We start from the raw sequence: 10,901 nt of genomic DNA, 5'->3' as shown, positions 1-10,901 counted from the left end.
ACGTAGAGCCGATGCTGTACTAGAAAGTTACATCTCTGAAGATCACTTACCTGTTGTTCCAGCGCTGTCTCACTCCAGCTTGAAAGAAAAACAGAGGGCAGACCCAAGCATGAGAGAACTCATTCACCAGATGGAGACAGGAGAGAAGGTCCCACCAACAGCTAGGGTGGAATTGCCCGAACTCCCTCTTTTGTTGCGAGAATGGACAAGGTTAGAACTCATAGATGGTATCTTGTACCGCAAACGTCACAACAATGCAGCTCGGTCATACCAACTTGTTCTCCCTGATGAACTCCGCCCTTTTGTACTGAAGAGCCTTCATGATGATATGGGTCACCTTGGAATCGATCGCACCCTTGATCTTGTTCGTGCACGGTTCTATTGGCCTAAAATGGCTAGGGACGTCGAACAAAAGATTAGGACCTGTGGCCGCTGTGTGCGAAGGAAAACCCTTCCTGAGAAGAGTGCACCACTTGTCAATATAATCACCTCACGTCCCCTCGAGTTACTCTGTATGGATTTCCTGAGCCTCGAGCCTGACTCTAGTAATGCCAAGGACATTCTTGTTTTAACAGATCACTTTACAAAGTTTGCTGTGGCCCTTCCAACACCAAACCAAAAGGCAAAAACTGTGGCAAAATGTTTATGGGACAATTTTATTGTCTATTATGGCATCCCCGAGCGTATCCACACAGATCAAGGAACAGATTTTGAATCAAAATTGATCAAAGAATTGTGTGAAGTTGCAGGAATCCAGAAGAGTCGAACTACACCGTACCATCCCAGAGGCAATCCCGTGGAGCGATTTAATCGGACACTTTTGAGCATGCTTGGAACACTGGAAGAGAAGCAAAAGTCAAAATGGAAGGACTATGTGAAACCATTAGTTCATGCATACAACTGTACTAAGAACGATGTGACCGGTTACACACCTTATGAGTTAATGTTTGGCCGAACACCCCGTCTTCCTGTCGATATGGTTTTTGGACTACCACTGCTGGGGGCCAAGAACAAAAGTCATTCACAATATGTTCAAGGACTGAAGTTACGACTGGAAGAGAGTTTCAAAATAGCCTCAGAGAATGCTCATAAATCAGCAGAACGAAACAAAACACGGTTTGATCAGAGAGTCATACCAGCAGCATTGGAAGCAGGTGATCGAGTGCTTGTGAGGAATGTGCGTCTCAGGGGAAAACATAAACTGTCTGACAAGTGGGAAGAAGACGTCTATGTGGTGGTTAGCAGAGCTGGTGATCTCCCAGTCTACAAAGTGAAGCCGGAAATCGGAGATGGACCCATTCGCACTCTCCATAGAGACCTCCTTCTCCCCTGTGGTTTCCTTCCATCTAAGGAAGACCGTAGGGCATCATTTGACACAATTCCTGCTGTAAGACCATGTACTCGTTCTCGTCAAGTTGTTGACCATTGCAGTCAAGATGCTGACGGCTCCTTGGAGTACCTTGCTAGTGATGATGATTTTGAGACCGTAGTTTCACTGAATCCAAACTTACCCGCAGTCCAATTCACCATGGACAAAGACATTCCAGCTCCCGTTCCTTCGTCATCGATTGTAGCTGTCCAAAGCAGTCCTCTAACTCCTCCGTCTGTTAGCCCTGTGGTCTCGGAAGTATTTGAAGAGGAATCAAGGGTGGAAGGAAATCTTGTTAATAAGTCACAAATTGAAAACTTACCTGAAGAGTCATTCCAGCTAGTTGCCACTGACGCAGATCCACCAGTTGCCACTAATGCAGAGCCACCAGTTGCCACTGACTCAGAGCCATTAGTTGCCACTGAAGTAGCTGACCATGACCCAACTCTTAGACGTTCAACCCGTCAACGTTTAGCTCCTGATCGACTCCAGTATACAGCTCTTGGTAAACCCTCAGAATCTGTAGTTCAACTGGTAATACGCAGCTTGTCCAACCTCCTAGGTGTTTCACCCCCATCAGATCTGGTTGTGCCGTCTGTTGAAATTGTTTAGTTAGCATGCAACGGGACGAGCATAGTTTAAGGACGGGAGAGTGTAACCAGGATGAATGTTACCACAGTAATATTCGATGGTTATTTTGGTTATTATTAATATTTTTCTTATTATTAATATTTTTATTCTTACCATAGCAAAGGACGTTAGGTTCCACACTAGTGTGAACTTGTCACGTGGTGTATGACATCACGCATTCACCTGTGGGGCTGCGGGTGGCTAATGATGTCACCTGCAATAAAAGCCAGTGAGAAAACGGCGTTGTGGGTGTGTGTCCGCGAAAGAGAGAGAGATCCGGAAGCGTCGAAAGCAGCCGGCATTGGAGTTCCCTGATCAGCCGCAGGCTACCGGAACAGACCTGTGTGGACGAGTTATATGAACTATATGAACGTTGAACATTTTTTATGGATTTGGTCGGAGTGCCGGTGAGGACTCGACTAAACGATGGCGAGCTAGGACTCTGATTCAGAGCGGGGACAACCGATGCGGAGAACTTCGCCTGGTCTGGTAGGAGGCTCTGGAAGCCGGTCCCCCCCCGTCACCTCCGGACACACCCACATACACACACGCACACACACGCCATTGCCAACGGACCAATTACGGCTTGGACTTGACCCTGGATTATTTTGGACAATGAGTGTGATGATAAATATTGTGTGTGGGTTTATCTGAAATGTACTTCACTTTAGTTAATTTTATTCCTTCTGCAGAGAGTGAATATTGGGGTTCACTGTATATATATATTTTTTTCTTCACAAATTAATATAATTAATTGCACATAAAGTTCTGTGTTTGTGTGGTTCATTGCACCGCTACCTCCATGAGTCAAATTGGTCTTCTGATTGACTAGTCCGAAAGCTAATATCTTTAATTAATGTAGCCTGGAAACTTGCTACATTTGTCTCTATATACCACATTAAAAATGATTTAACATACCCACGCTTGGTATATTTATCTTCATTACAACTTCAACTATATGAAGAGATAATTATATAGTTTTTGTCATTTATGCCACTCTTCAAAGGAGTTTTTTGGGCCAAAATAGACACAGTCAAATTTGGAAATGGAAAAATTGTATTTTATTGCACATAAAAACCGAAAACATTCTTATCTCATTGATTTTGAGCTCCATAAAGGTTGCCATAGGCTTCTAACATAATTATATACAGTTTGTGTCATTTATGCCACTCTTCAAAGGACTTTTTCAAAATAAGACAATGTGCACGAATTGCTCATAAAAAATGCGTAAATTGTGCACATAGACGTTTGCGTCACATGACAAAATGCACCAATCAAGGTACATTTTAGTATCACGTGACTAACATGTACAAATCGCGAAACATGTTTACATCACGTGAATACAGGCGTCACCGCTTGTACGATGGTGACTACATGGACAGAAATACGGCGCCTGCTGTCTGATTATAAGGAGCTGTTTGAACCGCTTGTCTTAGATCAAATGTTAACAGTCATATCTCTGGTTTTCTGCGGTCAATCGGCTCCAAATAAAAACCGGAAGACGGTTTCACATCCATACTGTCACGTAAACATACGTACAGCAATCCAACTGACAGAATTTATTTGTTAAGAATGGTTTAAAAACATCATGCGATCTGATCACGCTGGCATGATCATAGGGCTGTATGGGTGAAGTCTATTGTAACTTTAACAAAAGAAAAAAAGTTATTCTTTTCTTTCGGCTTTTCCTTTCGCCATAGCGAATCAGTTGACTCCATCTAACCCTGTCTTTTGCATCCTCTTCTTTCACACCGACTACCTTCATGTCCTCTTTCACTACATCCATAAACCTCCTCTTTGGCCTTCCTCTAGGCCTCCTACCTGGCAGTTCAAAACTCAGCATCCTTCTATCAATATATTCACTATCTCTCCTCTGGACATGTCCAAACCATCTCAGTTTGGCCTCTCTGACTTTATCTCCAAAACCTCTAACATGTGCTGTCCCTCTGATGTACTCATTCCTGATCCTATCCTTCCTGGTCACTCTCAGAGAGAACCTCAGCATCTTCATCTCTGCTACCTCCAGCTCTGTCTCCTGTCTTTTCCTCAGTGACACTGTCTCTAGACCAAACAACATCGCTGGTCTCACCACAGTTTTGTACACCTTTCCTTTCATTTTAGCTGAAACTCTTCTATCACACATCACACCTGACACTTTTCTCCACCCACTCCATCCTGCCTGTATACGCTTCTTCACCTCTTTTCCACACTCTCCTTTGCTCTGGACTGTTGACCCTAAGTACTTAGAATCTTCCACCTTCTTGATCTCTTCTCCCTGTAACCTCACTCTTCCACTTGGGTCCTTCTCATTCACACACGTGTACTCTGTATTACATCGGCTAACCTTGATTCCTGTCCTTTCCAGGACAAACCTCCACCTCTCTAGCTTCTCCTCCACCTGTTCCCTGCTCTCACTGCAGATCACAATGTCATCTGCAAACATCATAGTCCATGGAGATTCCTGTCTAACCTCGTCTGTCAGCCTGTCCATCACCATAGCGAACAAGAAGGGGCTCAGAGCTGATCCCTGATGCAGTCCTGCCTCCACCTTGAACTCCTCTGTCACACCTACAGCAGACCTCACCACTGTCTTACAGTCCTCATACATGTCCTGCACCGCTCTAACATACTTCTCTGCCACTCCAGACTTCCTCATACAATACCACAGTTCCTCTCTGGGCACCCTGTCATCAGCTTTCTCCAGATCTACAAACACACAATGCAGCTCCCTCTGGCCTTCTCTGTACTTTTCTATCAACGTCGTCAAAGCAAATACTGCATCTGTAGTACTCTTTTTTGACATGAACCCATACTGCTGCTCATAAATACTCATTTCTGCCCTTAGTCTAGCTTCCACTACTCTTTCCCATAACTTCATTGTATGGCTCATCAGCTTTATTCCTGTGTAGTTGCCACAACTCTGCACATCTCCCTTTTCTTAAAAATGGGCACCCACCAGCACACTTCTCCTCCATTCCTCAGGCATCTTCTCACTATTTAAGATCCTGTTTAACAACCCAGTCAGAAGCTCTACTGCCACCTCTCCTAGACACTTCAATACCTCCACAGGTATATCATCAGGACCGAGTGCCTTTCCGCTTTTCATCCTCTTCAATGCCCTCCTCACTTCATCCTGACTAATCTTAATTTGTGTTTGATGTTACTTTTCTTTATTCTCTTAGTTTGATTCTTGATTGATGGAGTTCTGTGGGTTTAATAAACTGACAAATTAAAATGATTAATGTTATAACAGAGCAACGAGCAAACATATTTTGTTCGTGCAACTGTAATGTTTTTAACTTGAATAAGTAACAAATTCAGTTATTTTACATTACAATGAGTTACATTTAGTTACTATTTAGTTACTATGTCTATATAAGTTACATGTGGCCCTTTCAGGACAGTCATTATGCTGATGTGGCCCTCAGTGAAAATGAGTTTGACACCTCTGCTTTAGAGAATAAGTGGATCATTGCTAAAACTTTGCTTGAAACTTCGATCGTTACGTACAATTAAGTGTTGACTGCGTGCAAAGAATCACTTACAGCATAACCATTTATATACAAACGATGGAAATGTGTGCTGTATGTATGAAGTGAAATGGTTGTAAAAATAAATCGGAAGTGGTATATTAGAGTCATTTGAAATAAGTCTAAGTTATTCCTGAAAAGTAATTGTCAATGCTGTCCCAATGATTACTATTTACAAATAGAGAAATGACATGATGAAGTGGGATCAGTCACATTAATCATTGGTGTCTTTTAAACTAGTGTTTCTGGACAAGCATGACTTTATTCAAACCTTCAACAATCTAACTGTTGCAGCAGATTCAGTAGCTGCAGAGCTTCACTGATGGAAGTTCCATTTTCACTGCTGGAGCAACACCGCCCCCGTGTGGCTGCAGTCAGGATTTCACAATTCAGAATATAGACGCACCTCGACGCACTGTAGAACAGGGATGCCCAAACTGTTTCTACTGAGGGATACATACAGTCAAATGTACCCACTGTACTGGACTGCTGTTAGAGTTAACATGAATACAAATTTAGATCAATTATAGCTAATAATTCAATATTCAATAAAAACAGAAACAGCCTACAACTTTCATTCATGGGTTTTTCATTTATTTATTTTATAAACTCACGACATGACAAAATAATGTCTTTACATAGGAATGTTTCAAAAAAGCTGTGGGGCCATTAGATCACAGCCAGCAACTCAGTTTGGCACCTCTGATAGTTTTGTGCAAATATAACTGTTTGAGTACGTATTCGCTATGGACCCCAAGAAGGTGACGGAGAAAAGAGGAAAATAAAAGATGAAGAAAATAGTTTTTTGTCTATACAAACAAAGCAAGAGATCATAGAAAAGCTTAGATTTTTATTTTCATTACAAACCTGCCTCTCAGTTTGAACTTTGTTAGTAATGAATTGTTAAACGGTGATGTCAAAGGTATTGTTTCTTGTGGAATAATATCAAATCATGGTGCTTTAAAAACAAACATCCTTCCACATGAAATTGTGGTTATTTTACAGTTGCACGATGTTTTTATCAAAATGTGACACTTAATTATTAATTTCTTCTGACTCCCGGTGAACAACTGATCCCATCAGGAGTGTCTGTCGTCCCGCGGAGACGAACGATGAACCAAAGAAGAGCAGCAGAACCAGGAGGAGGAACAGAAGAAAGCTCCAGAGGGTAGGAGACCTTCTAATGACAACATTCTAGTATTTATTTCACCCGCCACTCATTTTCCCTGTTACGTTCATGTGCTGCTGTTCTCCACAACTCTAACAACTACTGGCTACCGCTTTGTGTTATCTGACTGATTCTGTTCATGTCATCATTTGCTCCCTTCAAAACTGTAAAGAAGGTAAAGAGGAGGGCCACAGCCAAGGACCTGGGCGAGGCAAAGCTCCTCACCGGTGAGAAGGAGGAACGGCTGCTGATGGAGGTCATGGAGCGCCAGCGGCAGGCGACTCTCAAGGTGGAGGAGCATTTCAAGAAGGTGCTCGCCCAGGAAATGGCGGCCTTTTCCAGACAGCTGGCTGAACGGATGGAGCGTCTGCAGAAGCAGCTGGCTGACATGAGAGAGGAGGAGCAGGAGAGGGAGGTCCATTCCTTCAGACAGGACCACGCCCTGCCACAGGTGAGCTCCTCATTCTAGTGTCACAAATCTTCAGCTCATACCTGCAGTTTGTCACTGAAGGTTGGGGGGTTCATGTGTTCATTTGCTATGGCTACAGGGGGTGCGGGGAGGGCAGTGAGCCCCCCGAACCCACTAGAAGACTTTTGGAGATGAAATCAAACATCCAAGAACAAGAACTCAAACAGGAAGAAGGACTACTGTGTTTGTCTGTTCTAATGAATGAAGAGGAAAGACCTTCATCCCTCTGGACCTGGACCCATCTGACTGATCCCTCTGGACCCATCTGACTGATCCCTCTGGACCTGGACCCCCTGCCCCCTATAGAGTCTAACTACTGCTGTTTGTACAGATGTGTGGCATTTATTTGTAAAAAGTAAAATAAGATGAATAAAAGACAACTCAATTTCTGACATCTTATCTGACTCCATTTAGTGAGGATGACTGTAATTCTTCCTCAGAACCACATAACATTAAATAACAAAGGAAGGAATAAACCAGATTTGCTTCACTTATCAAGATATTTTAACATGAAGTGAAATCAAAGGTGACAAGATATCAAATCCATCAGAGCTGATTCATGTTTACTATGAGAACAATGAGAAAATGTCTCTTACCAACAACGATGGAGAGGAGCTAAAAGAGCAAACAAACTGAGGAACAAAACACGTCACTGAAGATGTTAGAAAGAAGTCGAAGTTGTTCCTACAGTATGTGTCTACTTTTACTCTCGTACTGCTGCTGCATCACCCCTATTATTTGTGTTATTCTTGTGTGTCCTTCTATCACACACAAATGGACGCACACAGTTTACCATGGAAAAGTATTATACTGTATGAAACCAAACATTTATGAAGTAACAAAATATTTGTAATTCAACAGTGCAATGTAAAACTGTTGCCAAATTGTTGGTGTCCGGCTGCTTTGACAGTCAAAAAAACTCTTTGACATTGCAAGTCAGAATGAACCTCTGAGTTCACTCAAATCCAATCCAATCTTCATTTGTTGACCACTTTACCACAACCGCAGTTGGTTAAGAACCACTGCTTTGAGAAGTGAATTTGTCCATCCATCCAATTTCTTGAACACAAGATGATCCTAATTGTCTCATCTATGGCCATCTTCTCCTGAGTCAGCATCTCTCCTTTCATCTATATTCAAACAAGAATTACATTTTCAAAGTCAACTAAATTTCATTTAGGACAAAAACATAAGGATTTTATTCCTTAGTTCCAGCAATTTTACATAATGCTGGAAAATTCTGCGGATGAACAACTTCTGAGCATGTCTGGGATAACATAGATGAATTATATTTAGCTGTCAATTATGGTACAATATTGTTTTTTTTCTGCATGGACCTGAGAATATGATGAAACTGTTTATGCGAAAAAGTCTTCCACAGCAATATTTAATGAGAAGAGCAATAACTAAAAAGAGAAGAGACTAAGGTAGTGTCCACCAAAGCCAACCTCTGCTATTTAAATAGACAAGTAATGGAGAAAAATGAATGATGAATCTTAATGAAAAATGCGTGGTTGGGGTACGTGCTTCCAACCATCCATGTCATATAATTTTGACTGTGATGAATTAAAGACAATTATTGCAAAGTAAACTGTGTATTCATTGCAGAAGGTACCATTTATCACCTTCTGACCTGTCAGACTATTTAATCAATTAATGCCCATGCATTAATCCATCTTCAGTCTTTCCATGAAACAAGAATTGGATGTCAAATGGAAGTGGTGATTCATCACAGGCCGACCACTTGAGAAAACAAAAAAGCACTGTCATTTTGTAGACCTCATGCACCTGAAAAACTAAAAGTATTTCTTATATTTCCATAACACCTTATTGACAGTCCAGAAAGGGAAACAAAAGTAACATGGTTAAAGATTGTATTACCATATTAATGGTATGAAATTTCTACAATAAATAAATAATTCATTTCTAACATAATAATACCACAAATATTCACAATGTAATTTTTTGCTGCAGCACTATAACAGCAATAGTGACAAAATAGTGGAAGAGTAGGTGTGAGATGCTAGCCGGGTCAGCATACATGGAGAGGCACAACCAAATAGCTGTGATAGTGCACAGGAACATCTGTACCCAGTATGGACTAGAAGTACCCAAATCCCAATGGGACATACCACTGAAGCTGGTTGAGAACAACAAGGCTAAGATCCTGTGGGACTTCAGCTTCCAGAGTGACAAACAGCTCCTGGCTAACCAACCAGACATAGTGGCGGTGGACAAAGAGCAGAAGAGAGCAGTGGTGATAGATGTGGCGATTCCAGCTGACGCCAACATCAGGAAGAAGGAACACGAAAAGACTGAGAAGTATCGAGGCTTGAAAGGACAGCTGGAACATATGTGGAACGTCAAGGCTAACGTGGTCCCCGTGGTAGCAGGAGCACTTGGGGCAGTGACCACCAAATTTGACTCTGGACGAGTAGCTCCAGCAGATTCCTGGAACAACATCTGAAGCCTCAGTCCAGAAGAGCGAATTCCTAGGAACAGCTAAGATACTGCCTAGAGCCTCAAGTCCCAGGCCTCTGGTAGAGGACCTGAGCTTGAGGATGGCAATTCAGAGAAGTATCAGTAAAGGATCTATTTCTTTCAACCACAATATACAAAATCTGTCAACAAATGACAAATCATTTTCAAAAACAGGTGCCAATACATGGACAGTTGAAGACAACACAGATACAATAGTACATTGAGATACAAGTTTAATTTTTTCCATGGATGAGCTCACAAGTCCATCTACTCATATCTAAAAACAAATTTTTGTCATTTAACATAACTAAAATAATTTTATCTCTTCCATCCTTCTAAAAAAATCCCAAACTCCTCTATAATTTATTAACCAATAGACACGCATACTTTACCTGTGTATAATTCATTATACATAAATTACGTAAAGAATGATAAAGTTTGTGATGCACTGGCAATGCCTCGCACCCATAGTCAGCTGGTATAGGCTCCATCAACCCCTGTGACCAGAACAGCAGAAGATGGATGGATGAAAAGGTATGCAAAAAACCCCGCAAAAGTCATGTGCTATATCTTTATTCCTTTATTTTTATTGAAAAAAGTTTTCAAGAACATGATCTATTCTCTTGTAAGCACTATACAGTTTCATTTTGATGAAACCCAAAATAATTAATTTTGATGAACACATACTTTTTGTAAACATAGTATTATTACTTACATATAAATAACATTCAAACTAAGTTCTATTTTAAAAAAGCATTAAATTCAGTCTAGAAAAATACCAAATTTGGAAATAGAAAATTTACAGAAAAAATACATATTTCAAGAATAGAGAAATTATTTAGAAAATTTAGTCAAATCATTTGATATGTTGATGACAGATTATCATGGAAATAACGCAAATAAAAATATTGGCAAATTGTGATTTACTGTAATTTCCAACAAAGCTAAAAGAACTAGCTGTCAACCACTCCATGATTTAACATGACAGTGGCATGTGGAAACATGCAATCAAGATGCACGACAGGATATACAATACAAAGTACTTAGTTATGCGTTTTGTCTAACTGTGATGTGTCATTGAACCCACAGTTAGCACTCGGAAATTCCAATAGCAATTCAGGAACAACGTACCACCTCGCTTGGTTATGTTGGGCATACCTTACGTCTGACGACCAAAGGCACGACGGGGGGCTGCAGACACTGAAAGTTTCACAACGTTTTAACCGAAGTGGACGAGGGTGTCACGTGATTAGA

At 41.2% G+C, this 10,901-nt stretch overlaps 1 long non-coding RNA gene across 5 annotated transcripts; it reads right to left on the bottom strand.

Annotated features, from left to right (window-relative positions):
- Positions 1-441: 441 nt before the first annotated feature.
- Positions 442-10,865, bottom strand: LOC137601716 (uncharacterized). 5 transcript variants are annotated; one of them, XR_011037089.1, is made up of 6 exons: positions 10,806-10,865; positions 2,114-2,213; positions 1,512-1,964; positions 1,137-1,346; positions 933-997; positions 445-838 (listed from the first exon to the last, which is right to left on the bottom strand). It is a non-coding gene; the product is annotated as an uncharacterized lncRNA (long non-coding RNA). The 5 variants fall into 5 exon arrangements; XR_011037088.1 differs by having other exon boundaries at positions 442-838; positions 1,512-2,213; XR_011037087.1 differs by lacking the exon at positions 10,806-10,865 and having other exon boundaries at positions 448-838; positions 2,114-2,828.
- Between the last annotated feature and the right edge of the window lie 36 nt (positions 10,866-10,901).

Source organism: Antennarius striatus, chromosome 9, assembly GCF_040054535.1.
Source record: "Antennarius striatus isolate MH-2024 chromosome 9, ASM4005453v1, whole genome shotgun sequence".
NCBI lineage: Eukaryota > Metazoa > Chordata > Actinopteri > Lophiiformes > Antennariidae > Antennarius > Antennarius striatus.
This window is presented reverse-complemented; position numbering and strand designations above follow the sequence as displayed.